General features: G+C 43.7%; 1 protein-coding gene across 4 annotated transcripts in view; it reads right to left on the bottom strand.

Annotated features, from left to right (window-relative positions):
- SYT2 (synaptotagmin 2) overlaps positions 1-23,396 on the bottom strand; it is a 145,660-nt gene that overhangs the window by 26,751 nt on the left and 95,513 nt on the right. For all 4 annotated transcript variants that reach the window (XM_081194749.1, XM_081194747.1, XM_081194750.1 and 1 more), the window contains one exon: positions 22,009-22,078. The gene's annotated coding sequence lies outside the window, so the exon portion shown is untranslated. The remainder of the gene's footprint in view (positions 1-22,008; positions 22,079-23,396) is intronic.

Here is a 23,396-nt window from a genome sequence, read left to right as displayed (position 1 = left end):
GTAGCAAAGGCCTTGATCAGTGGAGCCAAACAGGAAAATGCAAAGCAAAACTCATATAATGCCTGCGCAACTGATTTAAATTGTGCAAACAGCCATATATATATATATATATATATATATATATATATATATATATATGCTTTCGTAGATTTTGCTTTCGTAGATTTTCACGGGTACAGGAATGTAGGTTTTGGTGTCTTCGGGTGTCTTCCCGTGTAAGAGTTGGGGTGTCTAGGCGACGTTTCGACGAGGTCTCACTCGTCATCATATATACACACACACATACACACACACACACACACACACACACACACACACACACGAAGATATGTTATTAAAATAAAAGTCATCTAATGTCCTTCTTTGGACGCGGTTGGGGCAGGGAAGGATCAGACCCATACATCTTTCTTACCTTTGCTACTGAAGTGGCTAATGAATTGGAGGCAATTGACCCAAACTAGCCCCACCCACCTCAGTTCTACTTTATAGACTGAAACATGCAAACACCAGTCCAGAATAAATTGATAATTCACAGAATAGGTTGATATTTTCTTTGGGAGATAGGACTGTAGTGGCAATTCCCTTCCATGAGTACTCCAACTTCACTTCCTGTGCTTGCTGCTGCATAATCAGTCCCCTGTTCTTTTTAATGTCCAGGGAAAAAACCCCATAAAGTTGCCATCTTGGAATCAAATTATACAAGACAATGGAAGACCTGTGGTCAGACTGCCCCCGCCCATCATGGTTTTCTTCAGTGCTGGACAGCAGGTCAAAGTCGGCTGTAGTCACAAGGCTTAACCTTCCCACATGGCCCCCACTCTTAATCCTGTCTAACCCCTAAAGCTGCTACAGGGTGGAGCTATTAGCCCTTCACTGCTCTGTCCCTTAACAGAGCTCCTTTTTTCTTTTTAGTTAACATAGAACTCCTCTATCTCATCTAGTTCAGCACTTATTTTCAGATCCACAAAACTGGATCTAAGGTCTCCCATCTTGGTTCAGAATCAGAGCTGATTTAGCAACTTATTGTTAAAAGAGCAGAAAGAGGCCATTTTAAAAGAACTGGCCAACAAAAAAATAATATATCCTGCTTTTCAAAGCCTTTAGAATTACTCTAAAGAATTACAACTACTCCTGTTGCAAATTTTAAAAGGTGACCTTGAAATTCCTGACAAGAGCTTACGTTCTTCACCTTTGTCCTACACAGTGCTTTGGAGTGTTTCAAATGCTCAGAGCCCTTCTTCCCACATTCAGGTTTGTGGAACCTCTATGCCAGGGCTGAGGAAAGGTTTGGGGAAAGGTAAAAAGGTAAAGGACCCCTGGATGGTTAAGTCCAATCAAATTTGACTATGGGGTACAGCGCTCATCTCCACTTTCAGGCGTAGAGTGCCAGCGTTTGTCCGCAGACAGCTTTTCTGGGTCATGCGGCCAGCATGACTAAACCGCTTCTGGCTCATGGAGCATCGTGAAGAATGCCAGAACGCATGGAAATGCAGATTGCCTTCCTGCCACAATGGTACCTATTTATCTACTTGTGCTGGTATGCTTTTGAACTGCTTGGTTGACAGGAGCTGGGGCAGAGCAATGGGAGCTCACTCCTTTGCACAGATTCTAATCGTTGACCTTTTGATCAGCAAATCCAAGAGGCTTGGTGGTTTAGACCACAGCGCCACCCGCATCCCTTGTAGCCTTAACAGCATGCCAGTTTGCATTAGAATAAGAGTGTGAGAGTCATTCATTTCCAGAAACTGAGAGAACATTTTTGAAGATTCTTGTAGCATCGCAGTGCAAGATTATAGGCTGCTGTAGACTAAACAAATTACAAAACTGCAAACGCAACACGCTGGCTAATAACTGTTAGTAAATATATAATGGGTATTAGTATATTCAAAATATACTAATAAGGCACTTCAAAATAATATATATCATATATCACATCTCACAAAATATACAAATAACTGCAAGTTGTTATATGTATCAGAGTCAAGCAAAGATTTAAACAACCAATGAATAGTGAGGAACGCTGAAGTGACTTATTAGTATATTTTGAATGACATCATATGGATTATATATTTACTAAGAGTTATTAGCCAGCATGTTGCGTTTGCATTTTTGTAGATTGTCACATTTTGCAACACAGGGGTTTGTGGTTGTAAACTAAACAAATAGCTGTGGAGCTCTTAACTATGGACATGCGCAATTCTTACAGGGAGAGACTGCAAGCTCTGTCTGTGCAGTCAGGCCCGAGCTTTATACAGGAAACATGCAGGGGTGAAGTGTGCCTTGCTATCTGTGTGGTAGTAAAGTTGTAAATAGTCTTCTACCAACATGATTGTTTATTGCCTTTCAAGTAAACAATGCTTTACTGAGTTTCATTGCTTCCATGAGTGATTTATTGCCATCGTCTATGCACAACTTGATCCTTCGACATGATGCTGTGCGATTGCTACTCTGCTAACTAGCACACACGTAAGGAAACGTGCTGGACCACCCTCATGATTTACGACTGGAGATCGTAAAATCTTCTACGGTTTGTTCCCTACTCCGTGGTTTGCTTAACATCCACCGTGATGGAGAATTTGCTCTTTTGTCATTTTTTGGTTGGTTCTAATCAAGATATTGCTGTGCTTCAGATTCTGGATCCTGTCTCCACCTCCCCAAGGATCACCACAGATGTCTGACCTTTTTCAACCATTAAATGGTTGCATTAGCTGCATGTGGCTTTCTACATACCTCTGCAGCCACTGAACTCTGCCTAGAAACAGCAGCAAGTCCAAATTCCTGCAAGTGTTCTCCAAATAGCTAAATTCACAATTGCAAAAATATGTAGGGCACTCAGGAGGAAAGTGCAGTGTCAGTTGGAGAGTTGTAAGGAATAGATAAGGGCAGCAAGCATGGTGAATGAATTAACAGTGCCTGTCGTTGCAGTTAAGAAGAAATGAGAAGGGCTTTTATGTATTTGCCTTAGAAGAAAAGGACAGCAAAACCATTAATAACTTGGGGGAGAAATAAAACGGGCCATTTAAAAATTGCCAAGATACTGAACTTCCCCAAATCTCCCTCAATGAAGAAATAAGTAAGTTTGGAAGATGGGATCAGTGGCACCACAGTCTAGGATGTTTATATCCTTGGTTTGTGTCAGGGGGAAGCTTTGGAGAAAAATTAACCTTATTGGCACTGCTGTTGGTTTCATTTAAAAAGCAAATGTCAAGTTCTTCTCCACGTCCCAGAGAATTAAACACAGGTCTGAAACAGAAGATTAAAAATGCTAAACAAGCAAATAGAACAAACAATCCTTCACAAGTATTATAGCTTTGGGATGATCCAATCTATGGATTTCTGCAGTGTGCAGGCTTCCCACTTCTTGAGCAGTGAGAATTCCAAGGGCAGCATTCATTAGGGTCTGACTTCCTTTGGAGAAGAGAGATCTATGGTGTTTTTGTATGATTTGGTTCATTTGCAGACATACAAGTAGAGCACAGGTGGAGGAAAACAGCATGAGCATTCCTAGCATGCAACAGTTCTGCTACCCTACATGTAAAAGGTAAAGGTACCCCTGACCATTAGGTCCAGTTGTGGACGACTCTGGGGTTGCGGCGCTCATCTTGCTCTATAGGCCGAGGGAGCCAGCGTTTGTCCACAGACAGCTTCTGGGTCATATGGCCAGCATGACTAAGCTGCTTCTGGAGAACCAGAGCAGCGCACGGAAACGCCGTTTACCTTCCCACCGGAGTGGTACCTATTTATCTACTTGCACTTGGCATGCTTTTGAACTGCTAGGTGGGCAGGATCTGGGACTGAACAACGGGAGCTCACCCCATCACAGGGATTTGAACTGCCGATCTTCTGATCGGCAAGCCCTAGGCTCTGTGGTTTAGACAACGGCGCCACCCACGTCCCCTACATGAGACCACCCCAATATCCTTTCAGTCTTCTACTCAAACTTCTCTGGCTGTCACTCTCTGTCTCTCTTTCAAAACCACAGCCTCCCACTAATTTGGGCTCCCATTAAGAATACAGTAACCATTCTGAGCTAGTAATAACTAGTAATCTGCTTAAGAAAAAGAGCTGGCCATGGTACATGACCCCAGTCAAGCTGGCAAAAATTTATCATTTGCCCGATAACAAATGCTGGAAATGTAATGAGACTGAAGGTACTTTCTACCACCTTTGGTGGACATGCCCGAAAATTAAGGCTTTCTGGGAAATGATCTATAATGAAATGAAAAAGGTACTTAAATGTACTTTTCCTAAAAAACCAGAGGCCTTTCTCCTGGGCATTGTCGGCCAATTGGTGTCAAAGAGGGATAGAACTTTTTTTATGTATGCTACAACAGCAGCAAGAATACTTATCGCGAAGTATTGGAAGACACAAGATCTACCCACTCTGGAAGAATGGCAGATGAAAGTGATGGACTATATGACATTGGCTGAGATGACAGGCAGAATCTACGACCAACGAATAGAGACGGTGGAAGAAGAATGGAGAAAATTTAAAAGTTATCTTAAGGACTATTATAAACTTAATGAATGTTAAAGTGTTGTGGTTCTCAGAAACAAAGGGATACAGTGATACAAGGTCAGAATATGGAGAGGACTAAGATGACAGAGGTTGGAAAGTACCGTATTTTTCGCTCTATAACACGCAGATTTTTTCTCCTAAAAAGGAAGGGGAAATGTCTGTGCGTGTTATGGAGCGAATGTGTGGAAAAATAAGGCAAAAATCAAACCGCGCTTCAGGGAGAAGGGAGCTCCGTGATACAGGAAGTGGCAGCTTTCCTGCATTCTGCCTCAGGGTCTTACTGCCCGCCCTCTCTGTTTCCTTGCTGTGTTTGCTCAAACGGAACAAAGAGCAGGGAAAGCCCCTCCCCTCCAGGCAAGTAGAGAGGGAAAGCAGAGCGTCCGAACAAAGAGCAGGGAAAGCCCCTCCCCTCCAGGCAAGTAGAGAGGGAAAGCAGAGCGTCCGAACAAAGAGCAGGGAAAGCCCCTCCCCTCCAGGCAAGTAGAGAGGGAAAGCAGAGCGTCCGAACAAAGAGCAGGGAAAGCCCCTCCCCTCCAGGCAAGTAGAGAGGGAAAGCAGAGCGTCCGAACAAAGAGCAGGAAAAGCCCCTCCCCTCCAGGCAAGTAGAGAGGGAAAGCAGAGCGTCCGTCCTTCTATCCTGTCCCTGCTCCGGAGGAACAATGTTTGTGAAGGGAAGAGAGACTACAGGTTCGGCTTAAAATTCTGATTTGACTTCCTGCTTTTTGTTTTTGGAGACACACAGCATTCAAATATGCTTTCTTCCATTTAAAGAGGGAGAGAGAGAGAGAGAGAGCCCACGCTGGCTGGCTTGTGTGGGTGGGTGGGGGGAAACTTTTGCCTTCCTTTCCTCACGTTATAGCCCTCTCCTGCATTCTTAGCCTTCTGTGTTTTTCCTTCCCTCCCCACTTAAAATGTGGTTACAAAGCATGGATCCACATGGATCCTCAGGATCTTTGCATTGGGTCACCCCAAATTCACCATCAGAGCACACAGCATGTCCATGGCTACAGCCTGCCCCCCCCCAAAAAAAATCACGCACCCACTGTTGCCTGGGGCTGCAATGGTGCAAAAACGTGGTTACAAAGCATGGATCCACATGGATCCTCAGGATCTTTGCATTGGGTCACCCCAAATTCACCATCAGAGCACACAGCATGCCCATGGCTACAGCCTGCCCCCCCCCCAAAAAAATCACGCACCCACTGTTGCCTGGGGCTGCAATGGTGCAAAAACGTGGTTACAAAGCATGGATCCACATGGATCCTCAGGATCTTTGCATTGGGTCAGCCAAAATTCACCATCAGATCACATGTCTGTGGCCACAGCATGAAGCACAAAAATGATACGTCCACTGTTTCATTCAGAATATTTTTTCCCTTGTTTTCCTCCTCTAAAAACGATGTGCGTGTTATGGTCAGGTGCGTGTTATAGAGCGAAAAATACGGTAACAATCGGGAGTTGCTATAAAATTATGGACATTGGGATGCAGAAAGGGGGGGTATGGGGAAATCCGAGAAAAGAGGTTTATGAAAATAGGTGATGAAATTATACATGTATGTTTGTCCTTTTAAGTGTTTGTTTGTTTTCTAAAATTTTGTAAAACCAATAAAAATTTTATAAAAAAAAGAAAAGAAAAAGAGCTGGCCAGCAAGACTTCCTAACAAGATGACTACTGGACCAGACAAGCCTTGATGAACTCCCTACCTTAGCTACACTTCAAGCAGTGTGTCACAGTGCCTAATGGAGAGACCTCCTAAATCCTTCTGAACCCTAGTGAAGGCATTTACACAACCTCACTGGTGCTGCTAATGAGCCGTGACTCTGCAGATCCTAAAAGGCCTAAGTCTTCATCTACACCAGGGCCTTGTAAACAGCAAGGTGTGTCCCCCCTTTCCCCTCTACCTTAGAAGAGGAATTCCTTCCACTCTTGGCAGCAGATTTAAAAGCAGCAGATCTAAAAACAATTGGGGGGGGGGGACCCATGGACATGTTGCAGCCCTTGGTGGTTCAAATAAGCTCTTTGAAAGATGTTGAAATATGGCTGGCACAGAAGGAAGGAAGAAGTGATTCCCACGCTAATGTTATAAATAAGCAGTGATGGGCTGGGTGTGGGCCAATAAACTGAAGCTGAATCCTGAAAAGACAGAGGTGTCATACATCCCAAACTCTCAAGTCTGGGAGGTGGGGAGATGGCCTGTCCTGGAGAGAATAGCACTCCCCTGGAAGGAGCTGGTCCACAGCCTGGGGGCGCTACTGGATTTGACACTGTCAGTTGGAGGCTCAGGTGACTTGGATGGCTTAAAGCAGTGTTTCCCAACCTTTTTTGGGCAAAGGCACACTTGTTTGATGAAAAAAAATCTCGAGGCACACCACCATTACAGCCCCATGACGTCAGCGCGCAGCGTCACGCCGGGAGGGACGCACGAAAGTGTAAGTTTCAATTTTTTTCCCTCCCCCTTGCCGGGGAACCTCCAAGCTTTGGGGGTGGGGGGGGGAGGAGGCAGCAAAGCGAGGCAGGAAGGAGAGCGCGGCTTGGCTGGGTGAGCTTTGGCAGGGGCAGGGAATGAGAGCCGCGAGGTGGGCGCTGCGGACGGAGGCGCTGCCCGCCGAGCTCGCAGGCAGCCAGGCAGGCAGACGGTGAGAGCCCCGCGCTGGGCGGCCTCTCCTCGCCGCCGCCGCCCCGCCTCTCGCCGCCCGACTCGCCCGCCTCCCTCCAGGCAACATCTCGCGGCACACCAGGCAACATCTCGCGGCACACTAGTGTGCCGCGGAACAGTGGTTGGGAAACACTGGCTTAAAGTACCTTTTTCCAGCTCCAACTGGTTTGCCACTTGTCTTGATGCTTCATAAAGTTGTGAAGGATCCACTGTCATGTGTTAATTATTAGCTTACTTCTTTGACAAATGAAGATTGACAGCAGTCCTAGCCAAATGCCTACAATGGGTTATACCCCATCCCATGCACTCTGCACAAGCACCAAGGCTCAGGCAACATAATACTCCTTTTTAAACCTGGTTGCCCCTTTATCAAGAGAATAAAGAACTAGCAGGAAATTTGTCACCAGGGTAAGCAACAGAATTGGAAATTTATGCAAGCCACCCCTTCAAGCCTTGGTTTCTTCCATAACCCACATGACTGTTTCCATGTATAATAAATGGCATGTGCTCATAACACTTGCTACTAACAAGTACTTGACAGTGAGGCCCACTCTCCCTCCTCCTCTTTGATTTATCAGACTGACCTGTGGAATCAGAAATACAGACGTGAGTATGGATTTATGCTCTGGTTGGGCAGAGCACAAACTGGTTTGACATGCAGATCATGCATATTAAAATGTTGGGGTTCCTTGCAAAGATCTTTTCAAAAATGTGCTGCCTTATGTATGTCGGTTGGGGTTCTGTAGTGAATAATACTGAAAGACAATTTGACTTCAAGAGATTTGACTTCATGCTTCTGCGAGAATGTCTTAAGATATAAGGATGTCATAAGATATAAAGATTATTAAACTGGAAATGTCTAAATGGAAGCAGGGTGTGAATAAGAGCAATACATTTATTAAATATATATTATGTATTTGAGTGATAATTTATTTCTTGAAATGCAAAATTTTTAACTTTCTTTTTTCAGTTATCTATCTGTCTGTCTATCTATCTATCTATCTATCTATCTATCTATCATCTATCTATCTATCGAATACATGCTGCATGTGTTTGAATGAGTGGAGCAGAACAGCCATCTCAGTTACCAACCTGAGTCGACTCCAGTAACTTCAGTGCCAGAATACATATCAGAGAGTGAGTGGAAACAAATTGCTAGGTAAAAATCCAAGACGCACATGCAAGGAGTGCACAGCCCTTGGCAAGCAAACAAGCAAATTATGTTTGACATACTCCTTCCCTTTGTTACCAAATTGCAGAATGAGCGTCAGGGAAGATATTCTTTTGTGGACTTCCTGCACAGTATCTGTTTACGATGTCTCACGAGATCACATTTGGAAATACAATTCATGTAGATATGGAAATCTGTATAGCTGGACGAAGCTAGAAACTTAATTGGCAGGCACACTACAAACACTGTCAATTGGGCATAGTGCTAATTCAGTGTATGAAAATAAAATTAGAAGACAACTCTCTTTTTTGATTATGAAAGCTCAACTGTCTCTCATTTTTATGAATAGCATTGTCTTCAAACAAGAATTAGTTCAGTCTCATTCTCCATGCACGGCTCTCCTTTTCCCTTCTTCTTTTAAGTTGTTTTTATCAAGGCACTCTTTATAAGCCCTAGATAAGGTTGAAGGAAAGTGATCATGTCATACGCAGCACTGGGTGCCATTCACTATAAATGAATTCTGAGAGAGCCCCAAAGAAGGAGAGAGGACCCATGAAAAATGCAAATACATTAATTTTAATGGGGCTTGCATAGGAAACCTTCCAAGTATAAATTTATACCCATTCTGAGTGTTCCAAAATGGCCTTACAGACAAGTAAAGTGCAGTGTTCTTATCAGGAACTTCTGTTCCATGAAGCATGTTTGTAATGACGCTCCAGGCCCACAATCTTACAAACTGGTAAGAAATGACAGCAATATAGGGAAATAACTATGGCAATTACCAACACTTATATATTATTTGGTTGGTCGCTTTTATCCTCCTTTACCAAGAGGTCACTTACAATATGATCTTGTTAACAAATTCATTGCAGAATAAAGTTTCATGATCTAGGGCTCATTTTGTCAAATGCATAAACACACACACACACGTCCATGCAGACAACACTTCATGTATCTAAATCAAGCAGGTGCTGGTACATAAAGGCTTATGCCAAAATAAGTCTGTTCATTTTTAAGATATCTGGAATTATTTGGTTTGCTTTATGTTCCTGGTGCAACAAACTATGGATTGTTAGAGCAGGAACAAGCAACAAGCTCAAGCATGTTTCTGTAGTGTGTGTGGCCTGTCTCTTTAAGAAACTCCCCTCTCTGGCTTCCTCCACATCTCAGTGGGAACCATAGGCTTGTCCCAGCTGAGTTGTTGATCTGTTGTTCACAAATAAATACAGTCGCAGAAGTTTTCCTGATTCTTGTTGCTTCATGGTATTAGGGCAGACCCCATTAAAAGGTTTCCTCACACTCTCCCTGAACCCCATGGGATTGTACAGTTTCAGATTGTGGTTTACAAATGTGGTTTGTAAAGTGCACTTAAGTCAGCTGGTGCTGGTTTGTGGAGTGCACTTAAGGAAACTGGTACAGATGTCAAGGGGAAAATTCTGGTTTAACAAATGAGGAAGTATTTTCTGAAGATGTGTGTGTGAGAGGAGGAGAGACAAAGGAGGGAAATGGGGAACCCTGAAATTTGGTGCTCATTCATGTACCAACAGACCATAGTTTGTTGGACCAGTAATATTATGGCCAAACAAGGCCAAATAAGAGAGTGTGTGCGTATGTGTGTGTCTCATTGTGGAATTCCCTCTCCCCCATAGGTTTATCTGGTGCCTTCTAAATCTGTTTACCCTGGTCTTTGACATGGATATGTGTGTGTGTGTGTGTGTGTGTGTGTGTGTGTGTGTGTGTGTATATGTGTGTGTGTGTGTGTGTGTGTGTGTGTGTGTGTGTGTGTGTGTGTATATATATATTTGCTTTCGTAGATTTTCACGGGTACAGGAATGCAGGTTTTGGTGTCTTCGGGTGTCTTCCCGTGTAAGAGTTGGGGTGTCTAGGCGACGTTTCGACGAGGTCTCACTCGTCATCTTCAGGCTGGTGCTTTCGGCTTCTTGTTACTGGAACAGAGCAGGATCTCAGTGTTTGAGTTCCTATAAATACTGTTGAGGGGGTGTGGTGTATAGCCTCCAACGTTCTGGGCAGAGAGGAAGTTCCCAGGTTAGTGTGTCTTTTCTTCTTTTGTTCATTAATTACTTGAGGGATATCTTGAGTGATTTCTTGAGTGATATTCTGAGTACCACTTAGGAGGGTCATTAGGTGTGGATTAGTTGCTAAAGCTTTCGTGTCTTGACCTCTTGACCTAGTGAAGAGTTTTTTCTGAGAAGATGGCTGTACTGCACTTAGTTGTGCTCTGGCTTGGCTTCGTGTATAGGGGCGAGCTGTGGTTTTGTGCCCTGTGCCAGCCAGATCTGTGTAGGGATTGCAGGGGGGTGCAGCATCCGGAGGTGCCACTATGGTTTGGCTACTGGATGGTGTCTGTAATTTATCTGTGGAGAGGGTCTGGGTTTGGGTCTGGTGTGGTTGATTGGAGATGGCGTTCTGTGTGCCTCTGGTTCTGGTGTCGGTTTTTGTGGGGAGGGCTATTTTCCAGATGTCTGGCAGGCGGGACGTATCGTCACGCTTGTTCATGTTGTGAGGGTGTTTCTCTATCTCGATGGCTTCCATGATTATTCTCTTGTGGTGGTGTTCCATGTTAAAGAGCAATTTGGAATCTGAAAAATTAATTTCGTGTCCTGTTTCTTTCATGTGTTGGTAAAGAGAGGAAGTTTTTTCTTCTTTTTTGACGGCATTCTTGTGTTCTGCGATACGTGCATTTATTCGTCTGTTTGTTTGTCCAATGTACGTGGCTGGGCAGACTTTGCAGGGTATTTCATAGACCCCTTGGTTTTCTAACTGGATTTTATCTTTGGGGTTTCTGAGGATATTGGCTATTTTTTGGTTGGTGCAAAAGGCTGTTTTGATATTGTGTTTATGGAGGATTTTGCTAATTTTATCTGTAGTGCCCTTGATATAAGGAAGGAGGGCCATGCCATTGTTTTCTTCTGTGTCTTGCTTTTTGGGGGGTGTTTCTTTTTGGATTAGCTTCGTAACCCTGTTTTGCTGGTATCCGTTGGCGATTAACACATTTGAAAGATTCTGTAACTCAGTTGTCAAGTGGTCTTTGTCAGCCAGGCGTTTGGTTCTGGAGATGAGAGTCTTGGCTACGGAGTTTATTTGTGCAGGGTGGTGGTGTGATTGTGCATGTAAGTAGCGGTTGGTGTGTGTTTTTTTCCGGTAGATAGTGTGTCCTAGGGAGCACAGATAAATTTATCCTCTCCACAGATAAATTACAGACACCATCCAGTAGCCAAACCATAGTGGCACCTCCGGATGCTGCACCCCCCTGCAATCCCTACACAGATCTGGCTGGCACAGGGCACAAAACCACAGCTCGCCCCTATACACGAAGCCAAGCCAGAGCACAACTAAGTGCAGTACAGCCATCTTCTCAGAAAAAACTCTTCACTAGGTCAAGAGGTCAAGACACGAAAGCTTTAGCAACTAATCCACACCTAATGACCCTCCTAAGTGGTACTCAGAATATCACTCAAGAAATCACTCAAGATATCCCTCAAGTAATTAATGAACAAAAGAAGAAAAGACACACTAACCTGGGAACTTCCTCTCTGCCCAGAACGTTGGAGGCTATACACCACACCCCCTCAACAGTATTTATAGGAACTCAAACACTGAGATCCTGCTCTGTTCCAGTAACAAGAAGCCGAAAGCACCAGCCTGAAGATGACGAGTGAGACCTCGTCGAAACGTCGCCTAGACACCCCAACTCTTACACGGGAAGACACCCGAAGACACCAAAACCTGCATATATATATATATATATATATATGGGCTACTGCAATGCACTCTATGTGGGGCTACCTTTGAAAGTGACCCGGAAACTGCAATTACGGTAATCCAGAATGTGGCAGCTAGACTGGTGACTGGGAGTGGCCGCCGGGACCACATAACACCAGTCCTGAGAGATCTGCATTGGCTCCCAGTACGTTTCCGAGCACAATTCAAAGTGTTGGTGCTGACCTTTAAAGCCCTAAACGGCCTCGGTCCTGTATACCTGAAGGAGCATGTCCACCCCCATCGTTCAGCCTGGACACTGAGATCCAGCGTCGAGGGCCTTCTGGAGGTTCCCTCATTGCGAGAAGTGAGGTTACAGGGAACCAGACAGAGGGCCTTCTTGGTAGTGGCGCCCGCCCTGTAGAATGCCCTCCCTTCAGATGTGAAATAAATAAATAAATAGCTATCTTATCTTTAAAAAACATCTGAAGGCAGCCCTGTTTAGGGAAGTTTTTAATATTTAATGCTGTATTGTTTTTAACATTTGATTGGAAGCCGCCCAGAGTGGCTGGGGAAACTCAGCCAGATAGGCAGGGTATAAATAATAAATTATTATTATTATTATTATTATTATTATTATTATTATTATTATTATTATTATTATTATTATTATTTAGGACCTACCCTATACTTGTGATTAATTCATTTTAAACTGTTTTAATATTGTATTTTAAATTGTTTTGTTCCACCCAGAGTAGCTGTCTTTAAACACACCCATAAGATGCCTATGTCTCCCTACTAAATTAGCAGTGTTGTCTACTTCTCCCAACTCGGTTCCTGCATGCACGTATCAAACTTGTATGGTCTTTTAGACCTGCCCCACCTCTCTATCTCCCCCTACCCTGAGACCAGACCACAGATTGTTCTCACCGGAGATCTAAACTGATCACTTGCAGAGGCCAAGGGCTGCCTGCAGGCCTCCATCCAGCCATAAAATGATCACCAGAAAGGCAAGACTGGCCACCTTTAATCCACCAGGCCACTGCAGCACAGCCCTGTGGCTTTACTGCATCCCTGGTGCTTGCAAGCCACAAATCATAACTGGTGGATTGCATTTGGCTTGGTAAGCCCTAAAGGCCTCTTAGCCAAATGATAGGAGGTTTTAAATGCCCTTTGCAAGAAATGTTTGAATGCTTGGCTGTTGCTCCTGCTCAGTTCTGTTTTTCAATACACATACTTGCTACAGAAATGGGGAATAGTGTTCACTTATTTATGATATTTTTAAGGCTGCCTTTAAGGCCAAATCCTCACAAAGAGCCTTCCAACATTGTTTGAATCTAATCCTAACACACCATAAGGGGCACTAAGAATACTAATGAAAACAGCAGCATTGATACAAGTACCATAGAGTCCAGAGATCAACTTTCAAATAAATAAAAATAGCTAAGAACTATTTCAGCACCAAAGCAAACAAGCAACATGATAATCTCCTAAGAAGAGTTGCTTCTAAACTAATGGGTCTTTAAGGACCACTTTAAGCCCTAACCTGCAGTCCTAACCTTAAAAACAAGACACTTTTGCACCTGAACCAATATCCCATCTGTATGCTGGTCTCTTTATCCACACAAACTCCACTGGCTTTGCATACATTTACCCTGCCTGGGATGGTTGCATATTTATATTCCCAAGTAATGGAGTCATCCGCATTTAAATTAGTAGCCCTGTTCCACAGATATCAAGTCAACACGGGAATTCAAATACATTTAGAAGAGAGTTATGATTGAGAATATGCAATGTTGTAATGAAATTTTTCAGACATGTTCCTAGAATTATCACATTGGGCAGTAGGCGGCATCTTGCTGGTAGCCTCAGTTGAAAAGCTAAAGAATTACTCTTCTCTGATAACTAGATCACCCTCTTCCAACAGAATCTGCAGCACAAGTAGGAACACAAGTTGCAGGGCTGTTGGGGATCCTATAAAAGTGAAGCTACACTGAACTTTCCAAAGCAGATAGATCAGGGTTGGGAACTGGATCCAGTCAGGCCAGATCCTTATGTCTCCTGCCCCCTGCAGGACAAGTTTAGCAGGAGGGTGACACCACACCAGGTGACCTGTTTTCACTCAGCCACACAGTTTGAAATTAAAACACGTAGGCACAAGTATGACATGTTTGATGCTTTGAAGTCTTGGCAATCAGCTGATCATCTAGACTTGTACAGAGTTGTTCAGCCTCAATGATTGTGAGGTTTGCAAAGAGCAGTGCATGAAACTTTGCAGGTACAACACCCTATTAGGCCCAACCGCATCTTTACCTGCTCCCCACTCACAGGCCAAACAGGGAGGTCTGGCTGACCTAATAAGACCCATGTAGAGGAGGTTCCCCACCACTGAGATAAGAAAGTTAGAAACTCAGAGATAGAAAAATCTGTTAAAATTTTCAGTTGGCCTTAAAATGCTCTCAGGCCAAAAGCGCTTGACAAGAACAGAAGCTGTAAGTTGCACTTGCCAGAACATAAACTTAAAATTTCACCAAACGAAAACTTCAGTGAAGCATAGCACATTCCACCTTGTTTAGCTTTTGACCTGCGTCTGATCCCTGTAGCAGAACAAGCTTTTAGCTCTTAGTTGCCTCACACTTTATGCTTTGGGTTTCTGACTCAAGCAAGTGTTTCTCCCAGGTCATTCTGGTACAGTGGTGCCTCGCAAGACGAAAAGAATCCGTTCCGCGAGTCTCTTTGTCTTGCGGTTTTTTCGTCTTGCGAAGCAAGCCCATTAGCGGCTTAGCGGATTAGCGCTATTAGAGGCTTAGCGGGATTAGCGGATCAGCTGATAAGCGGTTTAGCGGCTTAGCGGATCAGCTGTTAAGCGGCTTAGCGGATCAGCTGATAAGCGGCTTAGCGGATCAGCTGTTAAGCGGCTTAGCGGATCAACTGATAAGCGGCTTAGTGGATCAGCTGATAAGCGGCTTAGCGGATCAGCTGTTAAGCGGCTTAGCGGCTTGGGAAAAAGGGGGGGAAGGGAAAAAACCCCGCAGGAACTCGCAAGACATTTTCGTCTTGCGAAGCAAGCCCATAGGAAATTCGTTTTGCGAAGCACCTCCAAAACGGAAAACCCTTTCGTCTAGCGGGTTTTCCGTCTTGCGAGGCATTCGTCTTGCGGGGCACCACTGTAATTAAAATTGTAGCACAAAAAAAGGATTTTTATGTAAAGAAAGGCAGGAGTGGTGCACCTTCCTGTGTTCTCAACACACCTTTCTTGAGACCAGATACACTTATGTCCCAGTTTCAGTCATGGGACTGATATTCTATTGACTCATACCTCTCTTCAGCTTTCTTGAAAATTCCAGAGCTCCTGCTTTAACATGCAACAGTGCAATATTCTGCCTGCATGGATAAAAAATGCCTTGCACCTACTTGGATCACCAAACCACCTATTCCAGTTCCATCATAACAACATGAGAAGTGCCTGCTGGATCAGGCTAATGGCCGAAGTCCAGTCCTGTTCTCATAGTGGCAAACCAGGTGCCTGTGGCAAACCCACAAGCAGAACACAGCACAAGAGCACTCTGTCCTCTGGCAGCTCCCACCAACTGGTATTCAGAAGCATGACTGCCTCTAACCATGGAGGGAGAGCAGAGCCATTATGGCCAGCAGCCACTGATAGCCATATCCTCCATGAATTTCTCCAACCCCCTTTTTAAAGCCATTCAATTTGGTGGCCAACTCTGCTTCCTGTGGCAGTGAGTTCCATAGTTTAACTATGCGCTGCACGAACGAGTACTTTCTTTTAGCATTCACCTTTCAACAGTCAGCTTCACTGGATGCCCACAAATTCTAGTTTTAAGAGAGAGGGAGAAAAGAAAAACTTTTATCTATCCACTACCTCCATGTCAAAATTTTATAAACTTGTCTCGTATCATCTCTTAATCACCTTTCCCCTAAACTACAAAAAACAGCAATCCCAAAATGCAATCCTGCTTTTCCCTTGTCCTTATGAGCTTCCATATTTCATCAAGACATGCTGGCTAAGAGATTGTCACAGCACGGGGGCAACTGACCTCCATATAAATCAAGGTGCTTCTTTACTACAAGCTGTAATAATTTGGCCCACTATTTGCCTTCCTTCCCCACCCCACTCTCCTCCATGCCACTTCCAGAACCCTTTCCAGCCCTCCAGCCTGAGCACCACAACCACAACTACATCCCTCCTTTCCCCTCCCAATCCTAGTCTTATCTTCTTCTTTTTTAATATCACAAAATTTGACTTGTGATATGGGGGCATTCAACAATAACGCTGCATACTTGATGAGTGGTAGATTAACAGTTAAGGGCAACTGGTCCAAAAGCAATGGGTGCAAGCATCTCTCCTGCTGCAAACACAACAAAAACAAAACAAAATTCTGGACATTTTGCTTGCAGTGCAGTTCCCCTGGAAGGAAGATGTTTGGACACCCTTTGCATGACGACTTAAGAGGTGCCTGTCTATTCTCTGTGCCACAGCCCTGTGAAAGGCAACAGAGACCCACGAGTGCAAAGGAAGGATGTCCCAATTGCCTCTAGTTCAATGCAACATGAGCTTCCAACACTATGCAGTCCTGTCCTCTTAAGACTTCATGCCAGTCCACCAGCTGTCATCGGAGAAATGAGCAGGCAGGTATCCCGCGCCATGCAAAGAGAGAGTTAATACTGCAGCAGAGAGAAAACAGCGAGAGCGCACGAGAGAGAGAGAAAAGTGCTGAGTCACTAAGCCACCTTCCACTGCAGCACTTTCATCCTGCCAGATGCCTACAGCAGTCCCAGAGCAGGAGCAGCTGAGCCAATCCTCTTTGACTTAGGTCATTGGAGCTGCTGTGACTCTCCCAGGACACCACCGCTACTCAGAGCAGGGCAGGGAGGGAGACGCAGCTGTACATTTATCTCCTCCCTGCAGTTATTGCAGCCACCTGACTGCAGAGGCTGTGGTGCAGAAAACTCCCACTTCATGCTTTCCCCATGCTTGCAAACCAGCTGCAGCCTCAGACAGACCGAGGCTGCAAGCTTGCTTCAGAGCCATCGTATTCTGCAGCCCATGGAGAGTTCTACACCAGTCTCCCACTCCATTAAAACTGTTGTTTTAAGCACACATTTCAAACTTGTTTTTGTGAATAACACCTCCAAAATAACTCCTTGCACCACCCATGTGCAAGGGCAGAAGGACACTTTCTGTGCACTTTCATAGATCAGCAAACCATATTTTCACATGTGAGAGTTTGTAAACCAACATTCCCTGCAATGTGTATTTGGCACCTTTGTATTATATTAATAATGCAGCAGCAGCAGCAACAATATGCATCTATAAAGGAATTTTGAATGTTCGGGTGTGCTGCACATCCATTATCTTTTTTAAAAAATATAGTCTTATAGTCTCCAATACAAAACAGTAACAAAAAAGCAGGGGGGGGCAAATGCAAACACAAAATCCCAACTCCCCCCCCCCCACCCCAGATGGATAAATTTATTTAAGTTTGCCAACGTTGAATCTGTGATTTTGGTAGTTGCCATTCTTCAGGGTTATCAATAAAACATTTTATAAAAGGATGCCATATTTCAACAAAACCATCTACATCACATCTATTATCTTGTTGCAATCCGTACAACTCTTAAAGGTAGGTCAGTCTTATCCTCTCCATATTGCAAATGGGGGCTGAAGCAGAAGAGAGTGACTTGTGAACAGCCAACTAGTGAGATCATGCCAGAGGTGAGGTTTGGTTTTGTCTCCTTACACTTCAGCAGTGGTGGCCAAACTTGGCCCTCCAGCTGTTTTTAGACTACAACTCCCATCATCCCTAGCTAACAGGACCAGTGTTCAGGGATGGTGGGAATTGTAGTCCCAAAACAGCTGGCGGGCCAAGTTTGGCCACCATTGCACTTCAGTCTCTTTTTGGCAGCAAACTCCACTGAACTCAACTGATCTTACTTCTGGGTAAGTTTCACAAGCTCTCTATCCTACATTAGCAGCATTCACAGATGACACAAATAGTACAACGATGGATTTAAAGCCATGTGGCTCTTCTCTGCTGCCTGAATTTGACCACATCCATCACAACGTCTTGATTATGTTCTGTTAGGTCTTATAATAAGTTGCCTTTCGCTATATTTTTAGAGAGCCTGACCAGGAACTTTAAATCTGTTTAAATTCTTAGACTGCCACACAATAGATAATTACATCAGTAACAATACCCACACCAATGTGATTAAAAAGAGCAAAAGGAACTTGCCACACAGGGAATTTTTCCCTTTCCTAATACGTGTACACACACACACACACACACACACACACACACACACTGCTACAAAGGAGGACAAAGCTATTTTTATCCCCACTTGTTAGTCAGGAAACTGATACCCAGAAAGGACAGAAAATGAAAAGAATTTAGCAGGGGAAGGGGGGGCTTTGTACACATACACACTTCTTTTAAGCAAGCAGACTGTTTTACTGGATCAACCTTGGCTAAATGGTCCCGCAAGGGGTCAACTCAAGGCTGGCATGCTTTCTGCTGCCCAGCGCATGAAAATAATCAGCAGAGGGGTAGGGGCTGAGCACGAACAGAAGCATACCTTTGAAATTACCTTTATTGGTTGGCAAGGAAGGGAAAGTAGAGAACAACCTTCTCATTTTCACAGACAGATAGTAGTTAAAGAGAAAATTCAGCACCAGCCGCTGTCCAGTCCTACCCACCCCCTGATGCATCTCTCCCTCCTTTGGTCAATGGCCTGGTTGTTGTTGGGGTTTTTTTTTTAAAAAAAATACCTGCATTTTGTACAGCCATCCCATAATAAGAATTCTCTGTGTAGCTCACAAAGCCAAACATTAAAATGCAGTGTGAAATAAAAACCGTAACAAAAGAATAAAAAAACTGAAACGCAATTCAAAACTCAGTTTACGACAGTCTGGAGGGTACCACATTGACTACTCTACGACATGTTTGGTCAGGCTTCCCCAACCAGATGCCCTCCAAGGAGCTGTTGGGCTACAACTCCTACCAGCCTCGTTCAGAAATGCTGGGGGATGAAGCACCTAGAGGGCACCAAGTTGGGGAAGGTTATGCTATGTTACTTGTCGGCTTGGGGGGGGGTGTCAATTTCTTTCCACCAGGACTGCAGCATGTGGGATGAGGAGTTAGGAACCCCTCTCTTCTGTTTTTTGGTGCGGTGCAGAGGGGAAGGGTCCCACCATGACTTTAATATATGGACTCATGCACTGGTAAGTATTCCTGTGGAGGACGTGACGGCAAGGATCTGGCCCATTTGCTAATCATCTCTTAATTCATATCCAAAGACAACCCCAACCAGCTTTAAAAGACTGAGCCCACTGGGCTGCCTAGTCAAAGGCAAACCTGCTGTGAGGTATAATGTGCTAAAGTCAGCTCCTGTTCTGAAAAAAATGGCAATTAAGTCAGCGAAAGGAGAGTTATCCATGCCATGCCACCCCTGACTGATAGGCAGCAAGCTGAACTAAGGCACATGAGTCTAAATCACTTGATCAAATTCGTAAGTGGGAATCAATCAGTCACTGTAAGGTGATTCCTGAAAGTTTACCCCACCCGGTAAACACAGGTTCAGCCTTCTTTCTTTTGTAGGATTCAGAAATCCTCATTCCTGAGAACACACAACAATTATCTCCACCCCTAACCATTACCCTAGCATGACCCAAGTACAATTTATTAGTGCCAAGGAAGTTGGATCTCTTGTACTCTTTGTTTGCACTGTGACAAATGGAATTCTGTTTGCTTGATGGAGATTTTAATGACACCAAAAGGATCTAACTTGCTTGCCATCCATACAAAGGATGATTCATTGTGCTGGGTTGGCCCACTGAAATTTGCAGCAATGGGAGGAATTAAAATGCAGCAATGTGCATTCATAATACTTTTGGTCCCACAGTAAGCATGCCATTGCACTGGAATGCGGCAGGCTGTGTAAAGCTCAATCCAGATGTTAGGAAACAGGAAGACAAATGAGTCCCTTTTCTTGGCACTTATCCCCAGGACAATGTAGGAGAAACCAGAATTGTAGGGGATGAGCCAGCAGGGTTCCCATCTATCTCCAGCAGCTACACCATCCACTTCAAACTATTTGTGTTCCTGGTGCACCTCATATGCAACTCACATGCCCCTAACAAAGGAAATCCAAGGTCACCTGCAATATTGTCTTGTGATTTTTCATCCTACAAAACAACTCACCTATCCTTCCTCACACTCAAATTATTGAAGTATCTGTTCTCTTCCTGTATCTTTAATAAGCAAGTGCTCATTATTATACGCAAGCCTTGTAATGTCCTGAGGCTCAGCAAGTCCTAAGGCTCAGTACATATCATGTAGCAGGCTGTTAAAAAGAAGACAACGATGACATTAGTTTCACATCATGGGATCCAGGCAAGATTTTGGTCCTTTTAAGAAGCTGCAAGCAAATTTGAGTAACTAATTCTGCAGTACATTATTTTCTATCTGATTTTTACTGCATCCTGGAAGACCCTGATAACCTACACCAGGGAAAGAAATATTGAGAAGAAGTATTAACAAAGTGGGATCTAGTGGTGTGTGAGAGAGAAGCCCTCTTCAAGCATTCTCAGGGCAGATCACAGATCCTCTGAGATGCTTCATGGTGGCAAGACTTCCCAGATCCTACCAATGTACAGTGCTCTGAAACATCCCCTATGTTTTGAGTGTCACTCAGTAGACAGAGAAGCTGCTTACCAGCAAATTGAACAAAGTCCATTCTGCAGCCCTTGGAGGAAGGAACAACCATTCTCCCTAATCACAATAGCCAGCATATAAGGGACTCACTCTGCTACACTACTTTCTCATGCAGAAAACAGGAAGGGTATTCTTTTCCTGCTGGCATTAATAGGATGATAAAAGGGATAGTACAGGACTCCCCTTCTTTGCCTGCATGGCATGTGCACTAAATTAATGTTTGATGGGAGAATCAGTCAATATATTCACCCATATATAAAAGTTTGAGGGTGTAAAGAAAAAGTGTTTCTAAAAAACAACTACACATAGCTCTGATCTGATTTGCCCACTATGCCCTCTGTTCCAGGGGCTGCGTTTAATGTTTTTTTAAAAAAGTAACAGATGCTCTAATTGTGGTTCTCTGGACATCTGATCAAGTTTGGGACATGGAGAGCCTTTCCCAAAGGTCTTCAGGGTCACACTCCATATGTCGAAGCATATAACACTTGAAAAACGGTGTATGTGCATGGATGGGATAAGAAGCGTAAAAAAATTAGGCTTGGCCAATTCACCCGAAGAGATAATGTGAGGTCAAGAAAAGTAGTTACGCTCACCAGATAACATATCTATCATGCAAATTGCTGCCCTCAGATGCAGGCCTCATAGATCTTTTCTGCCTCTTTATTTGCAAGATGAAATACATTGTTATTCTGTGTATTCCTCAAAGGCGACAAGGAAGCTTCCTTGGGTAGGTATAAATCAAGACATTCTGGCTAAAAGATTGTCACAGCACCCAAAGAGGCAACTGACCTCCATATAAATCAATGTGTTTCTTTACTACAAGTTGTAATAATTTGGCCCACTGCTGGCCTCGAGGTATGATTTAGCTAACAAATTTCAGTGTTATAACCCAGGTGTCTTTTAAGTGACCATAATGCATGGGCACCTTGCACTTCTCAGCAATTTCACGTTTTATTTTATTATCCATCAGCTTCATGCTGAGACACTGGAAGCCTTCAGTTGGATCTTCCTGTATTAATTCTTTGAATGGGTCTGTAATGCCTGGTGCATATGAAAGAGATTGTGGAGATAACGTGCCTCTTTGAGCCGTTTTTCAGTCTTTTAACTTCTTACCTCAAGACCAGGATCCAAGATATTACAGTTATACAAGGGGTGGGTGGGGATTTTGAGTATCAAAAGAATAGAACAACATTGTGCAGGACTCACCACAATCACTTGTACTGGCTAGCTGTCAGGCACCTTGGAAATCTTGTGACGGTTAAGAAAGATGAGTGACCTGCATAGAATGAAACATCAATAGTCAATATTACTTATCATTTCTCTCTGCAACCTCCTAGAATTCACATCCAACTGGGTCATTTAAATGTGCATTCCACAACCCGTATCATTGAGTAAGAAAATGTATATAAATATAACAGGGTATAGCCAATGTGCTATAGAAGTGTTTCTGCTAGAGCAAAGCAAGGAACCCTGTGTTCATCAATCTCTACTATGCTACATCCCAAACCATTCCACAGGGTCCCCTAAACCTCAGTAGAGGTTTTCGAGGGCACTGGGCTGAAGTGCATAGGAGAGATTGGCAAAAATCAAGTGATCTATCTTCTCCAAGTAGAAGTGCTTTTAATGGGGCAAAACCACTGTGGGGTGGAACACATCTCTATCCTACAACAGAGCTCAAGTTGGTATACATGAGGTTGCCAAGTGAACTTGCAACCAGCCCCAGAGCTGCTTAGCTTCAGCAAGGTGGAGGCATCAGTTTCCTTCAAAATGTAGCCCTGGTTTCATAGAAATGTTCAGTTTTGCTCAGATGAGTTGTTTGTAGAAGCACTACTGTAAAACAGGCAGCAACCTTTTGGAGGAGCCGTGAATAAACTGGATTTCTTACTGAATCAGTAGGTGGACAAATTAAATACAGGGCAAGGAAATTTAGTTAAGGTCTAAAACAATGCAAAAGTAATTTTAAATACAGGCTGGAAGCAATTCTGGCATGCAAAGGTAATTCAGCAGCAACACATTTTCGCTTATTTGTAGACTTTTAATCCAGATTGTATTCATGTATTTATCCAACCCACAGTGACACACTTCCACTCCAGGAAGGATGTGGCATTTGTGGGAGGAAAAATGACATCATGAAACAGAGAGAGACTATTTTTTAAATTTTCAATTGCATTCAACTTGATCCTACATAAATTGCTTAGAAACAGGTATGGCAAAAATGTCGGTTTCAGTTTCTCATTTTTCTGGTCCTAAGTTCAGATGACATTTCCACATCAACTTGCATTTAAAAAACAAAACAAAAACAAAAATCCTCTTGGAAATTCATTTAGTGAGCACTTTTCCTGATATAAACCTTGTTGCAAGTAATTTCCCCTAACACATTCTTGTGTGTTATTTCCACTAACGTATATACTTGCCCATAATATATATCCATCACTGTGCCCATTTTTTGGTTGGAGAACTGCACTGCAACATTCAGGAAAGTGTGAATGCCAAAGGACAGCTGTGTTTCTGTTTGCATATTGTTTCAAGGAGTGCAAATTAGGTAGGTTTATTTGCAAGCGTGAGCTAAATTTCTCTCCCATCTATACTCTAAA

The sequence above is a fragment of the Podarcis bocagei genome, assembly GCF_964188305.1.
Source record: "Podarcis bocagei genome assembly, chromosome: 5".
Classification (NCBI taxonomy): domain Eukaryota; kingdom Metazoa; phylum Chordata; class Lepidosauria; order Squamata; family Lacertidae; genus Podarcis; species Podarcis bocagei.
Note: the sequence above shows the minus strand (reverse complement) of the source record. Positions and strands in the feature narration are given on the sequence as shown.